Source organism: Phascolarctos cinereus, unplaced genomic scaffold (assembly GCF_003287225.1).
Source record: "Phascolarctos cinereus isolate Bilbo 61053 unplaced genomic scaffold, phaCin_HiC Scaffold_9;HRSCAF=440, whole genome shotgun sequence".
NCBI lineage: Eukaryota > Metazoa > Chordata > Mammalia > Diprotodontia > Phascolarctidae > Phascolarctos > Phascolarctos cinereus.
Window position 1 is genome coordinate 170,428,170 of NW_027556402.1, and position 21,361 is coordinate 170,449,530.

Genomic DNA, 21,361 nt, shown 5'->3' on the forward strand with positions numbered 1-21,361 from the left:
TTAATTGGATGTCATATCAGTAATGAAGGGCTGGCCTGGTGCTGATTAACAGCTCAGCCCGCCAGGGACAGGTGCCATAGAAATATTGGAGGATACAAGACACATCCAGCTGAAGATGCAAAAATGTCTTTCTATTGCTGTTCTGAAAATAGTGGAGGAACATAAGACATTACCAAATCTGGAGACTCTTGTTTAGTGACTCTCCTATCACTTCAGAATTAATTTTGTGTGAGGGGTGCAGAGGAGCTTGGACATCTCCAAATGGATGCCCCCAATTGTGATTAGAGCCTAACAAATAGCAGTTTGGCCCTCATGCCCAGCACGGAGGGTGAGGCCCAAGGAAAGTTTACACTAAGGTCCCAGTAAACATAACATACAGATTCGTTGCACATCTGAGGTAAATGACCAGTACAGATATAACAGTCTTCATAGAGATTTCTACTCACAAGTTTATCAGATCTGTATTCATGTTTCTCAAATTTACATTTAAGAGTTAACAGGAATATGTGCACATAGAACTTTCTAAGTTGTTTTTTTTTTAAATCAGCTCAGTTATATTTTTTTTCTTTTAAAGCCTTAGACATGATGGGGAGAGAAAGCAAAGTGTTCATGTTTTCATCTGAATGGTTGTCATGCCCACTTGCATTTCAGTTCATCATAAAGAACCGTATGTTGCTAAAATTCAAGCAGCTTGAGACAAGTTTATTTTTCCAATGGACCTAATTCTTCAAAGGTCACCTTTTTCCAAGATGAAAGCAAATCTCTGTTTGCTTGCTCATTACAGGACTTTAAGGAGGACCCAAAGAAATCTAAAAGGATATTTGCCAGTTTTAAAAATCCCCACATTTCATCTCATGGATCACTAATAACACACCCTTAATGCCAATATCGAGGGATACTGTCACCAGGCAACATGATTTACAGCAGTCTCAGAAAGAACTAAGACCTAGTTCATCTACCATCTACTGTTAGGTCCATTGATAGTATTTCTAAAAGAAAAACACTCAATCTTCTTCAGTTCCCCCTCCCCCCTATGGTGGGCTCTAATTCTCTCCCTGTGACTGCCAGTAGAAAATGATAGGCAAGTCATTAAGCATCCTTCTGCTGCAGGTTCCTTCTTTGCACAATGGTAATTCCATAGCACAGATTACATGCTCTTAGGAAAAGAATTGTAGCTTCATCTACATTTTTTCCTGAGCCAAATATGTTTGGGGCATTCAAAAAAACTATTCCTTATAGCCCCCTTTAGCAATGTTGTGTAGATTAATTAAGGATGGTAACAGCTCTGGGAATAGGGAACATCTTAGGATTCTGAGACAAACAGAGCTTACAGCAATTCTTAATACAGCAAGAATCATGAAAACAGTAAGAGACTGAGACAAGCCAGAAGGTCCCTACACCAAGGGGAAGGTGACTCCTGCCCAATTGTAAAGACAAGTGGCCCCAAAAGCACAAACCAGTATTTCCACATTGACATGACATGCAAGCTGTATTTGTTTTATGGAGAAACAAATTACACATACAACTATATACAACTGAAGTTGCAAAGCAAAATACATGTCACTGCATAGATAAAATGATTGTGCTGCTCAGAAAAAAAATGTTTTTCTGAAGGAGTGGCACAAACTAAGAAAGATTATGATGCTCAGAAGAATTAAGCCCTAACTGACCTTTCTTACTGATGGCATCATATGATTAATCTGCAGAAACATGGGTCATGTCACATTAAATAGTGTATGGCCACATTTGTACTAAAGACCCTCACGGTTTCCATCATGATCGATGGTTACATTGCTGTAGCACTAGTTAGAATGCATGATGCCAAAATCCCCCAAGTCAAAAATATTTCTCCACCATATATCACTGATTACAACATAATAAGAAAAACGTAACAGACCTCATTCAAATCCACTGCACAATTGGGAGACAGTTTTAAATGTTGTTCATGACAAGGATGCCTTTATTATTTTAGTTACTACAGGAATATAAATTCACCAGTCTCCTGGTCAATAAAAAGGATGATATTAGGAGTCTATAGAAATGCTAAATCTAGCAGCAGAGGCTTCTGAAGATTTATGTGTAAATAAAGTTAAGGCTCAAAAAAAGGAAAGCTGTTCTTTTTTATATTTCTTTCATTTAGAAATATTTATACAAGTCTTTGAACCAAACCCAACAGTAGAGAGTTGTAGCGCCGTGTTCTCAAAAACTTATCAAATATTAAACACCCCATTTTGCAGAAAAAATAATGCTACACATGCCAAAAAGACAAGATAATATTTAAACTAACTTTCCTCTGTTTTTTACCAACAGAAACTTCAGTTTTTCTTTGACCCTCACAACCCATTGAAGAAGTCACTAACAAATCTTTGTCTCTGAATGATCCACTCTGCCTGCTTATCTTGAGATTCATTTATAAGATGGGGAGATGGGGTGTTGGGGTTGGAGGGCAGAACTGGACTAGTTAGCCTTTAAGGTTCCTTCCAGCTATAAATCTATGATCCTATGATCAGTTTTACTGAAACTAAACAATGAAATAGGCCCAGAATTGAATCAGAGGAAAAATGTGGATTGGATTACATTTAGGAAATTGCATAAGATTTTCAATGATGCTGATGTGAACATTACTACCAAACCCATATTTTAACTCCAGCACTCTACTGGTGATGCTGTATGGTTCTGAATCAATCATGGGTTTTTTTTTTCAGTCATGTGCAACTCTTCATGACCCCATTCTGAGTGTTTTCTTGGCAAAGACCCTGGAGTGGTTTGCCATTTCCTTCTCCAGCTCATTTTACAAATGAGGAACTGAGGCAAGCTGGGTTGAATGATTTGCCCAGGGTCACACAGTTACTAAAGAGTCAGAGGCCAGATTTGAATTCATGAAGATGAGCTTCCTGATTCCAATCCCAGTGCCCTCTCCAGTGCACCACCTAATTCTACTCTGCCAGAAAAATCAAAGTTGTAAGTAACACTAATGGCAATGGACAGCTGACTGCTAAATATAAGCAGCCATGTTACCAATGCTGACTTATGCATGAGAAATAGCATAAAAAATATCCTTGAGAATATGCATTGCCAGAAAAGGAAGTAAGCTAGGCATGCAGCAAGTGTGGGGGATGACAAATGGATAGCATAGAGTGCTCCACAAAATATTTAAAGAATGCTGAGGAAGTCCTCTGCTCAATGAAGGATTTACAGAAAGGCATAGGCAAAAGTTGTGCTCCTACACTGAGATCTTAGAATCATTTAAGAACCAAAGTAGGTATTGAAAAAGGATGTTGAACCACATAATACTGTGTAAGATATGCCTTTAAGGAGAGAAACATCTTACTTTGGAATATAAAAAGCTCCAGGGGCAGAATCAAAAATGGTGACACAAGGAAAGGTAGTACTTTTTTTATTATGTGTTGTAAACTCCCCAATTAGCCTTGGAGTATGCAAATGAAATTAAAACAACTATATATATATATATATATATATATATATATATATATATATATATATATATATATATATATATATATATATATATATTTAAAAGCAAAATATGGAAGCAATAAATGTGACTCAAATTAAATTATATATACTTGGTAAGCCTAACAAAATTCACAACAGGCAAAACCAATGAGCAATTTCATGAATTGAACTTTCGTATATACTTCCATTCTAAAAATGAATTCATTTGTCATTTATTAAAGGTCTTTGGCCTTGATCAGAAAGGTGATTCTACTAAAAATTTTTAATGGGTCTGGATCACCTGGGATGAAAGTTACATATGGTACTTCTAAAATGGAAGTAGCCAGTCAGTCAATAAATGTTTACTAAGCACCAATTGTTTGTCAGGCAAAATAAGCACCAGGAATACAAAGAACGGCAAATAGTTTCTGCCCTCAAGGAGCTCACTGTCTGCTAAGGGAGACAATATGTCAACAACTATACATACATATATATATATATATATATATATATATATAACACATGTAAACAAGTAGATGTACACATATGCACATACATATACACATATATATACAGGATAAATTATTAATAATCAACACAGGAAAGCCCCTAGAATCATGCAGATCGGGAAAGGCTCCTATAGATGTTAAGATTTTAGGTGAAACTTGAAAGAAGTCAAGGAATACAGGAGGCAGAGATGAGGAAAGAGAACATTTCAAGCATGGGATACAAACCAGTGAAAATTCCCAGAATTAGGAAATGAGTGTCTTACAGAATATGTGATGGGGTGTAAGGTGTAACAAGAAGGAAAAGGCATAAATAGGGTCAGGTTATGAAGGGCTTTAAATGCCTAACAGAGGATTTTTATTTTTGATCTTGGTGGTGATAGGATAGAGTTTACTGAGTGTATGTGCTGTGGGATGGGGAAAGAGAATGACAGTGATATCTGCACTTTAGAAAGATTAATTTGACATCTGAATGGAGAACAGACTGGAGTGATGAGAGACTTGTGGCAAGGAGACAAATCAGCAGGCCTCAATTTACTGTCCTAAGAGCCTATAATCAAGGCACAATGTCTTATTTAAGTAGACAATTAGCCCTGATAATAAAAATCTAGACAGATATAGAACTATAATTAATGAATTTTCTTTAATTCTTGAAAGAGTTTAAAAAAGCAACTGAACCCTGTATTCAGTTGTTTTTTTGTTTTACCTCTAAAACAAGAAAATAGATTGTCTCTAAGATCTCTTCCTGGTCAAAAACAAACAAACAAAAAACAAAAAGGCTAAACCTGAGATCAGTGAATTTTGTCACTAGAATTCTTCCGTTGGACCTTCTTCCATAGTTCTCTCCCCTTCAACAAGTCATCTTTTACTAATTAGATGTATTTTATTAAGATTATTCTGAGGGGCATCTACGTGGCACAGTGGATAGAGCACTAGCCCTGAGGTCAGGAGGATTTGAGTTCAAATGTAGACTCAGACCAAACACTTGACACTATCTAGCTGTGTGACCCTGGGCAAGTCATTTAACCCCAACTGCCTAAAAAAAAAAATTAAACATTTTAAAAAAAGATTATTCTGACAGGAGAGATGGGTTTACTACAAAACTTCAGGCAAGGGGCAGCTAGGTGGCACAGTGGATAGAGCACTAGCCCTAAAGTCAGGAGGAACTGAGTTCAAATCTAGACTCAGACCAAACACTTGACACTTACTAGCTGTGTGACCCTGGGCAAGTCACTTAACCCCAATTGCCTAAAAAAATAAAAATAAAATAAAAAGAATTCTTGAGGCAAACTAAAATTGTCTCAAGGAAGAAGATCACAGTCTCAGATCCTTTATAACAAGATCTTGCTAGTCAAAGTCTATGGTGATGGAAATATATATTATGTTTGAAAGAAGTCATCTTCTAATCAACTGTCTTGTCTTGAAACTGTATATTAAATCTAGGAAGGCAATCAAAGCTTAAAATATTTCAGATAAAGTGGATATTTGTTTACTTTCATTTAGCCTTCATTGGCTTTGTCTCTTAAGGCTTGGGGTACTTAAAACAGTTTAAAGTCTGAGTCACTCCTGGTTACACATCTAAGGAAAATATAAACTAACTCACAAATTAGGTGTCCTCCCCTCCTTTTAATAGAGCCCACCCACAGCATTCAACCATACATGGCTATTCTATGTAAATCTTGTTAATGTCTTACCTAAGTTTGCTACATAGGGTCTACCCAGAATGCTCAGATCCTTCTTTTCTTTCTAGCAAAGATACTAGTAGAGTAAATAGGCTGATAAGTGGTTATCTCTTGATCTCATATGATAAGCTTATCTTTTTCAATCTTTCATTTCTTTGATCACCTGCTTTGTTATAGTTCTTCATAGTTTCTTATTTATATTAGAGACTATTTGTGCCCACAATGCCCCTTCTTAATTATCTTTTGAGTATTATTCATTTTTAATTCTTCAGAAACTACATTGTTCCATGATTCATAGCCATAAAACAATGATAGAACATTGGCATTAAAAATATAGGCTTTTGTTTGGGGAAAGTTTAGGGTCATTAAAGGATCTCTAAAATTTCCCAAAGGCCACCCAGTCTGTTCTTTTCTTCCTGTTAGATTCTGGCCCCAATTCACCACCTATTTATATCATCTGTCCAAGGTATATATACTAATGGGCAAGCTCTATAGGTTGTTCATCTAACTACGTGTCACAATCTAGATAATAAGTATTCTTCATCCACTTGGTTTTTTCTCTGAAGATGGTTAGATCAAACTTTTGGGGAGGGTAATTAAAGGTCTCTTCCAGAAGACTTTGAAATGTTCTACAAGTAGTATTAAGTCATTCATGAGCTGGGTCATGTATTTGTTGACTGTTAAAAAAGGATTCTGTGTAGTAGAGCAAAATATCACCCTAAATTCCATATATGTGTTGTGATGAAGGAAGGAAAGGATCACTTTGTTTCTTTTTTCACCACAATCATATAGTTAGGATTATATAATCAGCTTTCATAAAATGTGGGGTTGGGCCCTCTTAGGAAGCAAGGATTTCTTATGCTCCAAGGAATAATAATGTAGATCTAGAGATGCTGCCAGGAGGCAAATGATTCCTAATGCTAAGAAAAAAAAGACCAATAACACTAGTTGCTGACTCCCTGTTGAGGGGCACTGAGGCAAGTATGGGTCAATCTGACACGAATAATAGAGATATCTGCTATATTCCTAGAAAATGCATTCAGAATGTAATGGAAGAGTTTCCTAAAACTTAAACTTGAAACTGACAAGCACTCTCCATTCATGATTATTCATATGGGGAAAAAATGAAACCATCAGATGAAACATCAAATATTTCTGTGAATTTGAAGTCCACAGCAAATATACATACATATATATATATATATATATATATATTATATATATATATATATATATATAATATATATATATATATGTGGAGGTCTTAGAGAAACGAGTATCATTTATTACTACAGTGATCAAATGTAAGAAAACAAAGACTTGGAAAGTACACAACTGGTTAAGAAGTTGGTGTGATAGGATGGGATTTGGATTTTTGCATTACAGTTTAAAATATAGGAATAATGGACTCTCTTTCCAAGAACAGAATTCATCTGTTGTGGGACAGTAAAAATATATTTGCTTAGAGTCTTGTAAAACTATAAAAGCTGAAAATTGAGAGGGCAGAAAAGAAAAAAAACTTCCTACTCATCTACCAAGATAGATAGCACTGAGAGGGTAGCATCTAGAGTAGAGCAAGGATAGTACCAATATTGAGAACCTGGCATTACAATAGTTAATATTATATATATTAGGTATTATATAATAATAGTAATGGTTAATATTTATGTGTCTTTGACTATGTGCCATGCACATTTTACAATTATTATTTCATTTGATCCTCACAACAACCATGGGAGGTAGATGGTATTATTATCCCCATTTTCCAGATGAGGAACCTAAGGCAAATAGGGGTTAAGTGACTTGCCACTTAAGGGTCACACAATCAGTAAGTGTCCAAAGCCACATTTAAGCTCAGTCTTCTTGACTCTAGGCCCACCACTCTATCAACTGTACCACCTAGCTGCCCCAACAGACAATATTAATGAAGAGCCAGCAATAAAATCAGTGGTCTCAAATGTCAAAATCACAAAACCATGAATGGGCAATAAACAAAGCGAATTCAACATTCTAGTGCACAGAGGCAAATTTGACCTCATAGGTATAAGCAAGACTTGGTAGATATAAATGATGATCAGAATATGACTATGAAAGTGTATGCTTTATTCTTAATAAAAGTAAAGGATCCCATAAAGGGATGGTTGAGTAACATTAGACAGGGTATTCCCAAAGTCTTAAGGCAGTTTTATGCTACTAAATCTTAAAATTGTACTAAGACTTTTGAGACACACTGTATATTAAGAGGTCATACTTATGTGAGGAAACCTAGAAACAAGAGAGGTAAAACAGAATGGAAGACATTTGGCTAAGAAACAGTAGAGAGAGAAACAAAAGTAATATTTCCCTGGAAATATTCTGCATAGACCATCTGTACAGAAGAAAGAAATAGATGAGATGCCCAAAAACAGATCATAAGACTGGCATAGAGTAACAATATATTATTAAACTAACCCTGGGACCTGTGTGTGTGTGTATGTGTGTGTGTCAAAAGTAGAGGAGTTAATAAATTCTTAACCTGCCTTAAAAATAGTCTCATTCTTCAAATGGTAGAGGAAGTGACAGGAAACTGCTCATCTGTACCTGACTCTTACCCATCGGGCCAATTTAGAAGGGGCAGCATTGATCAGTAGGAGTTAGCATGACTTCATCAAGAAGAGGGCATTGAGGAGCAGCCAGGCGGTGCAGTGGATAGAGCACTGGCCCTGAAGTCAGGAGGACCTGAGTTCAAATCCAGCCTTAGACCAAACACTTGACACTTACTAGCTGTGTGACCCTGGGCAAGTCACTTAATCCCAATTACCTTAAAAAAAAAAGAGGGCATAGGAGGCTCAGCTCACTTCCTTTTTAGACATGGCTACTGGGCTGGATGGTTATGAAAATACCCAGACATTATCTTTGTATCCCCAATATTCTATACATAGTAGGCACTTAATTAATGCTAAATGTTTGCTGGATGAATGGATATATAATCTGGAAGGCATCCTGAGGAGGGCAACCAGGACAATGAGGAGACCAGAAACCATGCGGAGTGAATTCAAATCAATTCCACAAACATATATTAAGTTCCTACTGTGTGCAAGGAACTGACTGGAGATTCAAAGACAAAAACAAAATGTTTCTTGTATTCCTGAAGCTAATGCCCTACTGAGAGGAATTCAATATGTACACAGATAAACAAATGGCCTGGAAAACAGAAGACTTAACCCAGGATTGGGAGCAGAGTGAAGGGTTGTCATGCACAAGAGGATTAGACTTGTTCTCCTCTGCCACAGACAACCAAATGAGGAGCTTCAGACAGGCCATTTGGCCTCCTCTCAATTCGCCAAACAAGAAACATGGATAGTTCTGTCTATTTTTCATGCTGTTTTTCTCTCCAGTTGCAGACATCATTTTTTCTTCTAAACTGTTGCCTTATTTGGGAGACAGCAGTATCTGTAAGAGAGTTTAGATACTCTATGACAGAGTAAAATGAATAGATAATGTGTAGAGCCTTTTTTTCCCTTTTTTTGTTGTTCTCCAGTCATGCCTGACTCTTCACGATGCCATTTGAAATTTTCTTAGCAAAGATACTGGAGTGGTTTGCCATTTCCTTCTCCAGCAAATTTTACAAATGAGGAACTGAGGCAAGCAGGCTTGAATGATTTGCCCAGGGTCACACAGCTCGTAAAGTGTCTAAGACCAGATTTGAACTCAAGAAGATTAGTCTTCCTAACTCCAGGCTCAGCACTCTATGCACTGTGCCACTTAGCTTCTCCACTTGTATTCCTAAAGATTAGCAAAACATCTGGTATATAGTAAGCACTTAATTCACACTTATTGACTTGAGAAGTCTGAAGTTCAAGTTTTAGAGGTGCTACCATGGTAAAAGAAGGATTAAACTTGTTCTAATTGACCAATCCAATAATCATTTATTAAGTGTGTACTGATACTGCCCTCAAGGAGCTTACAATCTAAAGGAAGAACTCAGATCACAGGTGGAAGAACTCAGAACAATGGCTAGATATTTCAGAAAGACAAACTGAAGCTTGATGTTAGGAAAAATTTCAAAAGAGTTAGAGCTAACCCAAAGTAGGATAGAATGCTTTGGAGGTCCTTTCCCCTCAGGCAGAGGCCCATTGGGTGTGCTACATAGGGGAATCTCATTCATCTACAGGGTGGACCAGTTGGCCTCAGAAACTAGAACCAAAGCATCTTGACTGCCCATTGAAGATGGTTTCCGTGGCCCCTGCATAGTCCAAACACACACAGAACTCTTCTGTCATCTGTTTATCACATATCCTACCCAGTAGGAAAACACAACTTTGGCACTAATAAACTACTAGATAATATATAGGCAGTTAGGTGGCACAGTGAATAGAGTACAAGACTTGGGGTCAGGAAGACCTGAGTTCAAAGCCTGCCTCAGACACTGACTAGCTATATGACCCTGGGCATGTTACTCAACCTTTCTGTGCTTCAGTTTCCCTCATCTGTAAAATGGGGAAAATAATAGTACCCTACCTTTCAGGGTTGTTGTGACAATCAATTGACTTAACATATGTAAAAGTGCTTTGCAGACTTTAAAGCACTATACAAATGCTAGCAATTGTGATGTATAACATCCTAATGAATATAATGGCTTAATTGAAGCATAGATTTTCTTGCTAGCAAATTCTCTCAGCATGCTCCTGGTCCTGAGATGCTTTTTTTTTTAATATAATTCTAGAAAATGAGTATGAGAAGGCAGCACTGACTGCCTATTGAACTGAACATTTCCTTTAGAAGGCAGATTCCCAGCCAAAGTCCTAGCTTTCTATCACCGTGGGCAAATTTACTTAACTTCCAAGTATCTCCAGAGAGGTTGATAACTAGACCATAAATTCACATCGAGGTCTTTGAGCTCACTCATTTCACTATGTCTGAAGGAGAAATTATAAAGTGAGGTGGGGGTGGAGGAAGGGAATATAAAATCAAGCCAGCCCATCCAGAGGGTGAACAAAATAATGAAGTGGAAGTGACATCATATGAAGCTTAGTTGAAGGAATTTTGAGTATTTATAGTGAAGATTAACACTCACATTAATTCACATTTCTAAGTGCTTTAAACTCTACAACATGTTCCTTACAACCAACAAGTAAAAGAGGAAGCATGAGTTTTATTATCCCCATTTACAGATGAGGAAACTGAAGCTCAGAGAAATGAAGAGTTTTGCCCAAGGTCATACAGATCATATATGTCAGAAGAAAAGCTTAGGGGATGCAGGGGGAGGGGGGGGAGTTAGGAGGAAGAGAAAAAAGGGAAAATCAGATAGTTAGAGGGGACTACAGATTTATTCCATATCCTTAATGTCATCACTATCAGTAGATTGCAGGCTGCTCATGCCCACCATGCATTGTTTCATTGCCTGTTTCAGTCATCTAAAATTATGATTTCTGCTAAGATGATGGTGTTCCATGATTTATAGATACATATCGTCACTTGGAGTTTATTCCTAATCCCCTGAATGCAGTCCAGCATAGTACAGTGGGAAAGGGTTGAATTTAAGGTCAGAAGACTTGGGTTCAAATCCTGGTTTTGCCAATTACTACCTGTGTAACTGTGAGTAAGCCACATCATGTCTGCTGTGTTTAGTCATCATCCTCCATTCCCTCATCTGTCGAAGCAAAGTGGTTAAAAATAGATGATTTCAAAGACCTCTTCCAAAGCCTAAATATATGATCCTATGGTCCACAGGATAGAAGTAGGATTAATGGGTGGAAGATAAAGGGAGTCAAAACCAGGCCCAGTACAAAAACTAAAACAGTTGTTCAGGATGAGAGGAAGCTGCTTCTTCCAAGTATTAGAGCTGAGGGTGAGCGGTCACCTGCCAGGGATATCATCAAAGGGATCCCTGTATTGGCACTAGATCGAATGAACAGACCTGTGTGGTCCTGGCAGTTATAAGATAATGTTATTCAATTCTGATAATGGGGAAGAGAGAAGTTTAATTCTATTTGGATTAACCTCTAAGATGTAAGTGCCCTAGTCTCTGACTTTCCAAATTCAGGTGACCCTAAGGCACTTTCAAAACCTAAAGCAACAAAATCTAAGTGTTAAAATGTGGAAATGGGATATTGCTGGGATGTGCTTGAACATAAAATTTGACCCTTCATAGTTTTTAGTGCCAAAGCAAAGACAATTTTACAAAACAATTCAAAATAAAATATTTAATTAGCTGCTCTTAAATAGATTTGTTTTTAAACCATTCATCTAATTAATACACTCACAATCTTAGCTCTTTATTGAGTCCCTGTTTCTATAATAGGACTGGTGCATAGCTTTCATTCATCTGCCTGTAAACTTCTCCTTATGTTTACAAATTGTTTTTAGCTCTCTCACTCAGTGCACTTGTGTGCAATATTCATTTTCCAAGAGATATCAAGAAACCCTTCCAAATGAAAAATATTTTATGTTCTGAATTGCATGGAAAGCAGAGGTGACTTTTTTCCAAAATGCATTGCAGACGTGGCATCTTAATGCAAGTGCTCACAAAAAAAAAATGTAAATGAGCAGTCCGCATCACCGGAACAATTATATTTTACAATACATTGTCTTCCCTAATAGACTCAGGCTGTTCCAAGGAGAAAAGAATTGTCTTTTTGTTCTTTTTTAAAAAAATTGTAGTTTATGGATTCTACCTGCTTACTGATAAATCTGACATTATTGAAAAAATAAGGTAACAGATTTAGAAACAAAAATTATTCACACTGAAAAATTACATAATTAACAGTTTGAAAGTCTTCAGGAGGAAGGGCTCAAATATCATATTTAGTGCAATGTTGCCATCTTGTGGTTAATGTAGGAAGCGAACAAAAAAACTTTTCAGGACATCTTCATTTGAGAGCTTCAAAACGCAAAAAAAATTAAATAAATAAAGGGATTTACCAGCCCATCTGATAATGAAAAGTACACAGTATGGGATTCAAGTTTTATAATACCATTGTTTTCATCACCCATTTGATGGGACAAGTACTGGGATCTTTTTACCCTTCCCCTTCCTTTTTCTATTTGAGTTACTAGGAAGAATAAATGATTACCACTGGATGGCATGCCTAGTAGCAGAGAGAATGCAGGGGGAGAACAGGAAAGGAAGAAAAGAACACTAGTAACTGGGGAGGAAAAGATGGCTCCATCTTACACAAGAAAAATGACACCAAAAGGCTAGAGAAGATTAGAGATCCACCCATGCCTGGACTGAGTTTATACAGTTATATGTATTCTATATATGTGTAGGTCAAAATAACTCAAAAGAGCCAGTTGTTAAATGGTCTGCATGAGCATTTAGAAATTGGCAAATGCTACAAAGCAGGGCTTGACTTATTGTTTTGTTGACTTGTCTAGTTCTAGACTTAAGAAATTGACAGAAAATGTTAATAATGCCATTCAACTTAAAAGTGTGTTGTGTATACTTTTTTTCTGGAGATCCTATTTTAAAATATTTATCAGCACATCACTATATCTATGTGTATGGGTATTTGTGTACACATATATGTCTACGTGTGTACATACTGACTCTAATACATATATACACATATATATGTATTCTATGCCTGAGGGCCCCAACCAGTAGTATTAGGATATATTAAGAAAAGGTAAACATTCCAATGTATAAGTTCATTCATTCCTTTGACTCTTTGTTAAGGTAGGGCTCTGCTTCCAGGGTGGAAGGCATATTGCCCCAAGCTTCAAGGATTTTGTGCAGCTGCTTTCAGAGATACTTCTAGGGACCTGTAAGTTTTCAGTTCTTCCAAGGTAGTATGATCTAAGGAGAGGTGTTTGGCCTGTGCTCTGGTCTGTGAGTGACCACAAGCACTCTTTTCTGCCCTGGGACTGTGAGGAGGGCTCCCCTCCACTGTAGCCACCGAGCTCTGCTGTGCTAAGTGCTCCTCCTCACCCTAGAAGTGCCACCCAGGACTGCAACCGGGATCCAGGGGTGGGCAAAGCAACAGAGGCCTGCCCCAGTGCTAGCAAAAGACCTCTGTAATCTCTTTCTTACCAGATGTTTGACATGTACTCCTTACCATCTGTAGGCTGAGAGCTCCGAAAGTAGCCACTGCAGCTGCTGGTTCAGTCGCTCCCAAGGCCTGCTCCTGGTGTGCTGGGGCTGGGGCTGTGCTGTCACAGCCTGTGCTGGACTGTGTCACCTAGGTGTGACAGATCTTTCCTGCCAACCTTCCAAGTTGTGTTAGGCAGGAAATTTGTTACACTCCAGCTTTTTGTGGGTTCTGCAGCTCTAGAATTTGTTTAGAGTCAGTTTTTAAAGGTATTTGGAGGGGTTTGAGGGAGAGCTCAAGCAAGTCCCTGCCTTTACTCCACCATCTTGGCTCCACTGCCCCCCACTGAGGGAAGAGCATTAACGTCTAGGGGTATCACCTAGTTCAACCCGTGCTTATGTAAGTATCCAGAAAGCTCTCGACTCACTCTTGAAGAGTCAGACTGACTAAATCTCTCCCTCAGGATTCTAAGTATACCCTTGGGGTTGTATGTGATGTTTAAGCAGGACTAACACCTCTGATATGAGGGCTTGTCAAGCCCTTTTCAGGAATGCTCATCAACCTTTGGTGTTCATCTTCACCAACTCTTAACTTTGGCTCCAAAAAGCTGTAGCGTGCACTACACCCTGGTAAAAACCACTTTGGCAAATGGACTAAACCAGGTTGGGGGTAACTGACATGCCTCAAACTTGTCAGTGACTTAGGGCGATGTCTAAGCCAAGCACGTGAAGACTTTCCCCAGTGGAATGGGGACGAGAACAATTTGTTTCAATGGCAATGAAGGCAGCTGAAACAGGCACTGTGGAGCACTTAGAATTCAGTTAGTCATCAAAAATGCCAAGGTCATCCACTTCATCCCGGGGCAATACCACTGGACTTTGCTGACTTTGGAAGATGACTTTGTGCAACTCTGCATCACTTAAATCCAATTCAAGGGCAAGTCAAGACATCACCTCGTCTTGAAGGATTAACAAAAACAACAACAGGGGTACCCCAAGAGGAAATAAGGTGATTTTTCTCTACTACCATCAGCTCAAGCCCCATTCTGTTGTGTTTACACACACACACACACACACACACACACACACACACACACAATTAGCTACAGGTGATCAGCACTCCAATATCATTTAACCAATTAATAATAATTAACTTCTAAAGAGGGATCTTTAGTGTAAAGAGGAAGCAAGAACAGAAGTTACAAATATTTCCCCACAATACCTGAGGGCATTCTCGCCTCTATACTACCTTAGTCATTGGAAACTTAGGGCAGCTTCCTTTTTTTTCTTCCAAATTTTATTCAATATGAAACATATCTCTACACTTTCAGTTGAGGAGGTTGACCACATCCACAACCAGATCCACCTCTAAACTGGAATTCTGTTGCTGACCCAGCCCCAGCCTCAGCCTTCTAGTCAGCGCCAGGGGGAGTAGCACTCCTGTCTGTATGTGTCTCTGTCAGCTTCACCTCGAGTAAGCCAGGCAGGTCGCTCACCCTCCAGACCTTTGGGCCTTGGCCTTCCTCTCTCAGGATAACTTCTGCAGAGTGCAGCAGGCATGATCTCAGGGGGCAGGTGAAGGTAATCCCGGAGGTAATGAATGCCCTCATTGGTGAGGTACCAGTAGAAATGCCTCCATGAAAACCGCTCCTTAACATAGCGATGAGACTTTAGAGACTTCATGACATGGAGATAGGGTACATTTTTGTCTGCCAGTTCAGGATGCTTTGGCATGTGGACATCCTTCTTGGCTACCATTACTGTCTCCTTAAAAAGAAGTTCATAGATGGCAATTCGGTTCTTCTTGGGCATCAACATGTCAGCGGCTGCAACGGGTGCTGCTCTTGATGAAGCCCAGGATAGAAAGGAGGGCAGCTTCTCCATAGCATTCACCCCACCCAGATTACTTCCAAATGTGTCATGGCCAAGTGGTGGACGAGTCTGCATCTCTGCTACAGTGGGAATGGGCCAGGAAGATCACTTGGGACTTTACTCTTCACCACCTAATGTCTGATAAATCCTCACAGGGATTCTATTTCTGGATTTCTGATAGTTCACCATTCTGACTTTTCAAAACTCACAAAGTTGTAGATGTCTCCAATTCTTTTTTACCTTAAAAAAAAAAAGCAGGACGGAGCAAAGGCAAAGAGGCGAAGAACACAGGTCTGCATTCACAGACTACAAGTCAAGCTTGGATGGGGAGGGCCCAACACCTTCATATTGTCTCACCTGAACAGCAACTAGGTAGGAAAGTGTCCAAGCAAAGTCTAAGGGCCTGAATTTTACTGCTAGTGTTTTTTTAATGCACACCAGTTTTGTGGGAACATAGAACTGGAAACTAAATTGGTTTCCATTAATTAGCAGAATAGCTGAACAAATTATCATATATAAGTGTAATGGAACTAAGCTATGATAAAGGGGATGGTTTCAGAAAAACCTGGGAAGACTTGTATGACCTGATGAAGAGTGGAGTGAGCAGAACCAAGAGAATAATTTATACAGTAACAACAACATAGTAATGATAAGCAAAAGACCCAAGAATTCTGATCAACACGATGACTGCTCCCAATTCCAAAGGACTCATGATGAAATATGTTACCCACCTCCTGACAGAGAGACAATGAATTTAGAGTGCAGATTGAGACATATTTTTTTTTACATGACCAATACTATAATTTATTTTGCTTGACTATATATATCTTTGGAGGGGGGTTTTTTAAATTCATTTTGAACTTAAATACAAAAAGAAAAAAAAGAACATTTCCATGTACACAACACAACATCGAAAAGGATTCAATAGAAAACCATGAGCTTCTATTTCACACTGTTTACTTATAAAAAAAAAAAACTAAGTAATAAATACTACACATCATTTTCAAAGCTACCCTGCTTCTCTGTACTTCTTTCTGGTTTCTTTTGTTCTCTGCTGTGCACTTTTTTTCTCCCTCCCCACCCTGCCCTAGAGAAGGCTACCATTAGACACAAAAATGTTTATTTATACACACACACACACACACACACATATATATTTATATATATGTATGTATGTATATGTAAAACCATACTATTCATACTTCTATTAATCTATTCTTTCTTTGGATGTGAACAGTATCTTTCTTCATAGATCCTTTGTACTTGATTTGAGTGTTTATAATTCTCAAAAGGATTTAGTCATTCAAAGTTGTTCTTAGAACAATACTGCTGTTACTATATTCTTGGTTTTACTCATTTCACTCTTCATTATTTCATACAAATCTTTCCATGGTTTTTTTTTTCTGAAATCAACTAGCTCATCATTTTTACAGCACAATAATGTAATATCCCAAATTGACCAGCATCCCCTCAGTTTCCATTTCTTTGCCACCACAAAGGGAGCTGCTATAATTATTTTAAAACATACAAATTCTTTTCCTTTTTTCCCTAATCACCTTGGGAAACAGACCTAATAGTGGCATCACTGGGTCAAGAGGTATAGGTCATTTAATAACTCTTTAGGCATAATACCTGATTGCTCTGCAAAATGGTTGGATCAGTTCACAGTTCTACCAACAGTAAATGTGTTTCAATTTTTCCACACCCCTTCCAATATTTATCACTTTCCCTTTCTATCATTGTAACCAATCTGATAGGTGTAAGATGATATCTCAAAGTTGTTTTAATTTGCATTTCTTTAATTGTGAGTTCAAACTTTTTTCATATGACTATATACAGTTTTGATTTCTTCACTAAAAACTGGTTGTTCATATCTTTTGGGCATTTATCATTTGGGGAATGACTCATTCTTATAAATTTAACAAAGTTCTTTATACATTTGAGAGATGAGACCTTAATCTGAGAAACTGTCTATAAAAATTTTCTCCCAATTTTCTGTTTTCTTTTCAATCTTGGCTACAATGGTTTTATTTGTACAAAACCTTTTTAATTTAATGTAATTGAAATTATACATTTTACAAGGCTCAGATTCTTAAAATCTAGCCAATAGCTCACTAACATTCAAACCACTTAAGAGTCTGCACAATAGGACAAATGTTCTAATAAACCTTGTCTTTGGCTAAAAAAAAATTATACATTTTACACCTCACAATGATCTCTATCTCTTGTTTATTCATAAATTATTCTCCTATCCATAAGTCTAATAGTTAATATGTAAGTCTAATAGTTAATATGTTCCCTGTTCTTCTAATTTTCTTATGATATCTCCCTTTATATCTAGGTCATGTATCCATTTTGACCTTATCTTAGTAAATGGTATAAGATCTTGGTCTGTGTCCAATTTCTGCCCAACTGCTTTCCAGCTTTCCCAACAGTTTTTACCAAATAATGAATTCTTATCCCAAAAGCTTTACTCTTTACATTTCTCAAATGCAGTATTACAATAATCATTTGCTACTTGTATTGTATGTCTGCTCTGTTCCACTGATCTACCTTTCTATTTCTTAGCCAATGCCAGATAGTTTTGATAATTACTGCACAACTAATATTTATCCAATTATTTAAATCTGACTTTATTTGTATAAAAATATTTTATAATTATGTTTGTGTAGTTTCTGGGTGTGTTTTGATAGGCATACTCCCAGTTACTTTATAATGTTTACAATTATTTTAAATGGGGTATTTCTTACTATCTCTTTTTGCAGGGTTTTGTTGGTGGTATATATATAGAAATGCTGATTATTTATGTGGGTTTATTTTATATCTTGCTACTTTGTTAAAATTATTGTTTCAACTAACCTTTTAGTTGAATCTTTAGGATTTTCCAAGTCTATCATCATATTGTCTTGAAAAAGAAATCATTTTATTACCTCATTGCATTCTGATTCCTTCAATTTCTTTTTCTTCTCTTACTGCTGTGGCTAACATTTCTAATACAATATTGAACAATATTGGTGATAATGGGCATCCTTGTTTCACTTCTGATCTTGTTAGGAAAGTTTCCAGATTATCCCCATTACAAATAATGCTTGCTGATGGTTTTAGGTAGATGCATTTTATAATTTTTAAGGGGAAATCCCTTTAAACCTATGCTTTCAAGTGTTTTTAATAGGAATGAGTGTTGTATTTTATCAAAAGCTTTTTCTGTGTCTATTATATAATCATGACTTTTATTACTTTTGTTATTGATGTAATCAATTATGTTAATGGTTTTCCTTATGTTAAACCATCCCTGCATTCCTGGTATAAATCCCACTAGATCACAAAGTATAATCTTTGTAATATATTATTGTAGTCTCCTAGCTAGTATTTTATTTAGGATTTTTGCATCTATATCTATATTTGATCTATAATTTTCTTTCTCTGTATTTCCTCTTCCTGGTTTAGGTATCAGTACCACATTTGTTTCATAAAACAAGTTTGGCAGGACTCCATCTTTGCTTATTATTCCCAATAATTTATTTAATATTGGAATTATTTGATCTTTAAATGCTTGGTAGAATTCACTTTTCGTAAATCAATTTGATCCTAATGCTTTTCTCTTAGGCAGCTCATTTATGGCCAGTTCAATTTCTTTTTCTAAAATAGGTTTATTTAAGTATTCTATTTCCTCTTCTGTTCATCTAGGCAGTTTACATTTCTGTAAATATTCTTACATTACACTTAAATTGTTAAATTTATTAGGCAAAATACCACCTTATAATTGCTTTGACTTCATCTTCATTAGTGATGTATTCACTCTTTTCATTTTTAGTGCTAGTGATTTAATTTTCTTCTCTCTTTTTAAAAATCATATTAACCAATTGTTTATTTTTTTTCATAAAACCAACTCCTAGTTTTATTTATTAATTCAATAATTTTCTAAAATTCAGTTTTATTAATCTCACCTTTAATTTTTAAGATTTCCAATTTGGTGTTTAATTGACAATTTTTAATTTGTTCTTTTACTAGAGTTTTTAATTGCATACTCAAATCATCCATCTGCTCTTTCTCTATTTTTATTGAAATGAGCATTTAGAGATATAAATTTTCCTCTGATTACTGCTTTTGCTGCATTCCATAGGCTTTGATATGTTGTCATATTATTGTCATTCTCATTAATGAAATTGTTGATTGTTTCTATGATTTGTTCTTTAACTTACTCATTCTTTAATATTAGGTTGTTTAATCTCCACTTAGTTTTTAATCTGTATTCCCATGGTGCCTTACTGAATGTAATTTTTATTGCAGTGATCTGAAAAGGATGCCTTTAATATTTCTGTGTTTCTGAATTTAACTATAGTGTTTTTTTGCCCTAATATATGGTCAGTTTTTCTATAGGTACCATGTATCACTGAGAAAAAGGTGTATTGCTTTGTATTTCCATTCAGTTCTCTCCAAATATCTACCACATCTAGATTATGCAAGATTCTATTTACCTCCTTAACTTCTTCCTTATCTATTTTTTGGTTAAATTTATCTAATTCTGAGAGGGGAAGGTTAAAGTTCCCCACTATTATAGTATTACTATCTATTTCCACCTGAAATTCATTTAACTTTTCTTTTAAAAATTTAGATGTTATAACATTGGGTGCATATAGGTTTAGTATTGATATTGCTTCATTTCCTATGGTATCTTTTATCATAGTGTAGTTTCCCTTTTTATTTCCTTTAATCAAATGTATATTAGCTTTAATTTTATCTGATCGTGAATGATACCCCTACTTTTCTTTTCATCTCAGCTGAAGTATAATAAATTCTACTGCAGCTCTTATTTTAACTCTGTATTTATCTCTCATTTTTAAACATTTCTTGTAAACAACATATTGTTTTGGACTTTGATTTTTAATCCATTCTGTTATTTCTGTTTTATGGGTGAGTTCATTTCATTCACATTCAAAGTTATAATTCCTAGTTGTGTCTTTTCCTCCATCCTATTTTTCCTCTCTATTATCCTTCTCACCCTCTCTTTTTGCCCTATCCTTCCCCACAAGTCTGAATTACTTCTAACCACTACCTCCCTAAATTGTACCCTTTTTAAGAATCTCTCCCTGAAAATCTGGTGTGAGTTTACACTGGCGTTTCTATATGTATCAAATCCTGGGCCAGATACAGATTCCAGGCATATTCATGGAGTTGGTCACACATGTGAGTAGCCTCCCTAGAACAGCCCCAATTCAATTTCCCCACATTGTTTAGCCATTGACAGAAATGTTCTTAGAAATGTAACTTCTGAGCACGCTAGAAACTATATATGATTTATAGCAGTGTTTTCTTAAAGAGAAATGTTGTAATTTTAGTATAGGGGATTAGTTTTAGTAAATTTGACCTATGTTATACCAAATTGTTTAACTATTTCCAAAGTTCTGGTTTAGATGACAGTGAGTAAAGAATAATTTTTAATGTTTATTAAAGCATTTTAATGATCTTTAAAAAAAAAAGTCCCTTATCCTCTCGCTCCTACTTCTTGATCTACACACCCTTCTAAAAGTTCCTCACCCTCTAATTTTCTTATCTATTTAGAAAAATGTTATACCCTTCTAGGTGTATATGTTATTTCCTCTTTAACCCAGTTCTGATGAGAATAAGGTTCCAGCACTATCAGAACCTCTAGCCCCATCTTCTTCCACTGTAACAGTTCTTCCATCCCAAAGCGGAATTACCTGCCTAGAGAGGTACTAGGTTTCCTCTTCTCAGAGGACCTTCAAGAAGCAGGTGGATCACCACTTGTCAGGTATGTCATAGTGAAGATTCCTTTCATGTAGGAACTGCACTAAATGTGTCGGGCACTCTGC

At 36.6% G+C, this 21,361-nt stretch overlaps 1 pseudogene; it reads right to left on the reverse strand.

Annotated features, from left to right (window-relative positions):
- Positions 1-14,974: 14,974 nt before the first annotated feature.
- LOC110213250 (small ribosomal subunit protein eS10 pseudogene) lies at positions 14,975-15,473 on the reverse strand (annotated as a pseudogene).
- Between the last annotated feature and the right edge of the window lie 5,888 nt (positions 15,474-21,361).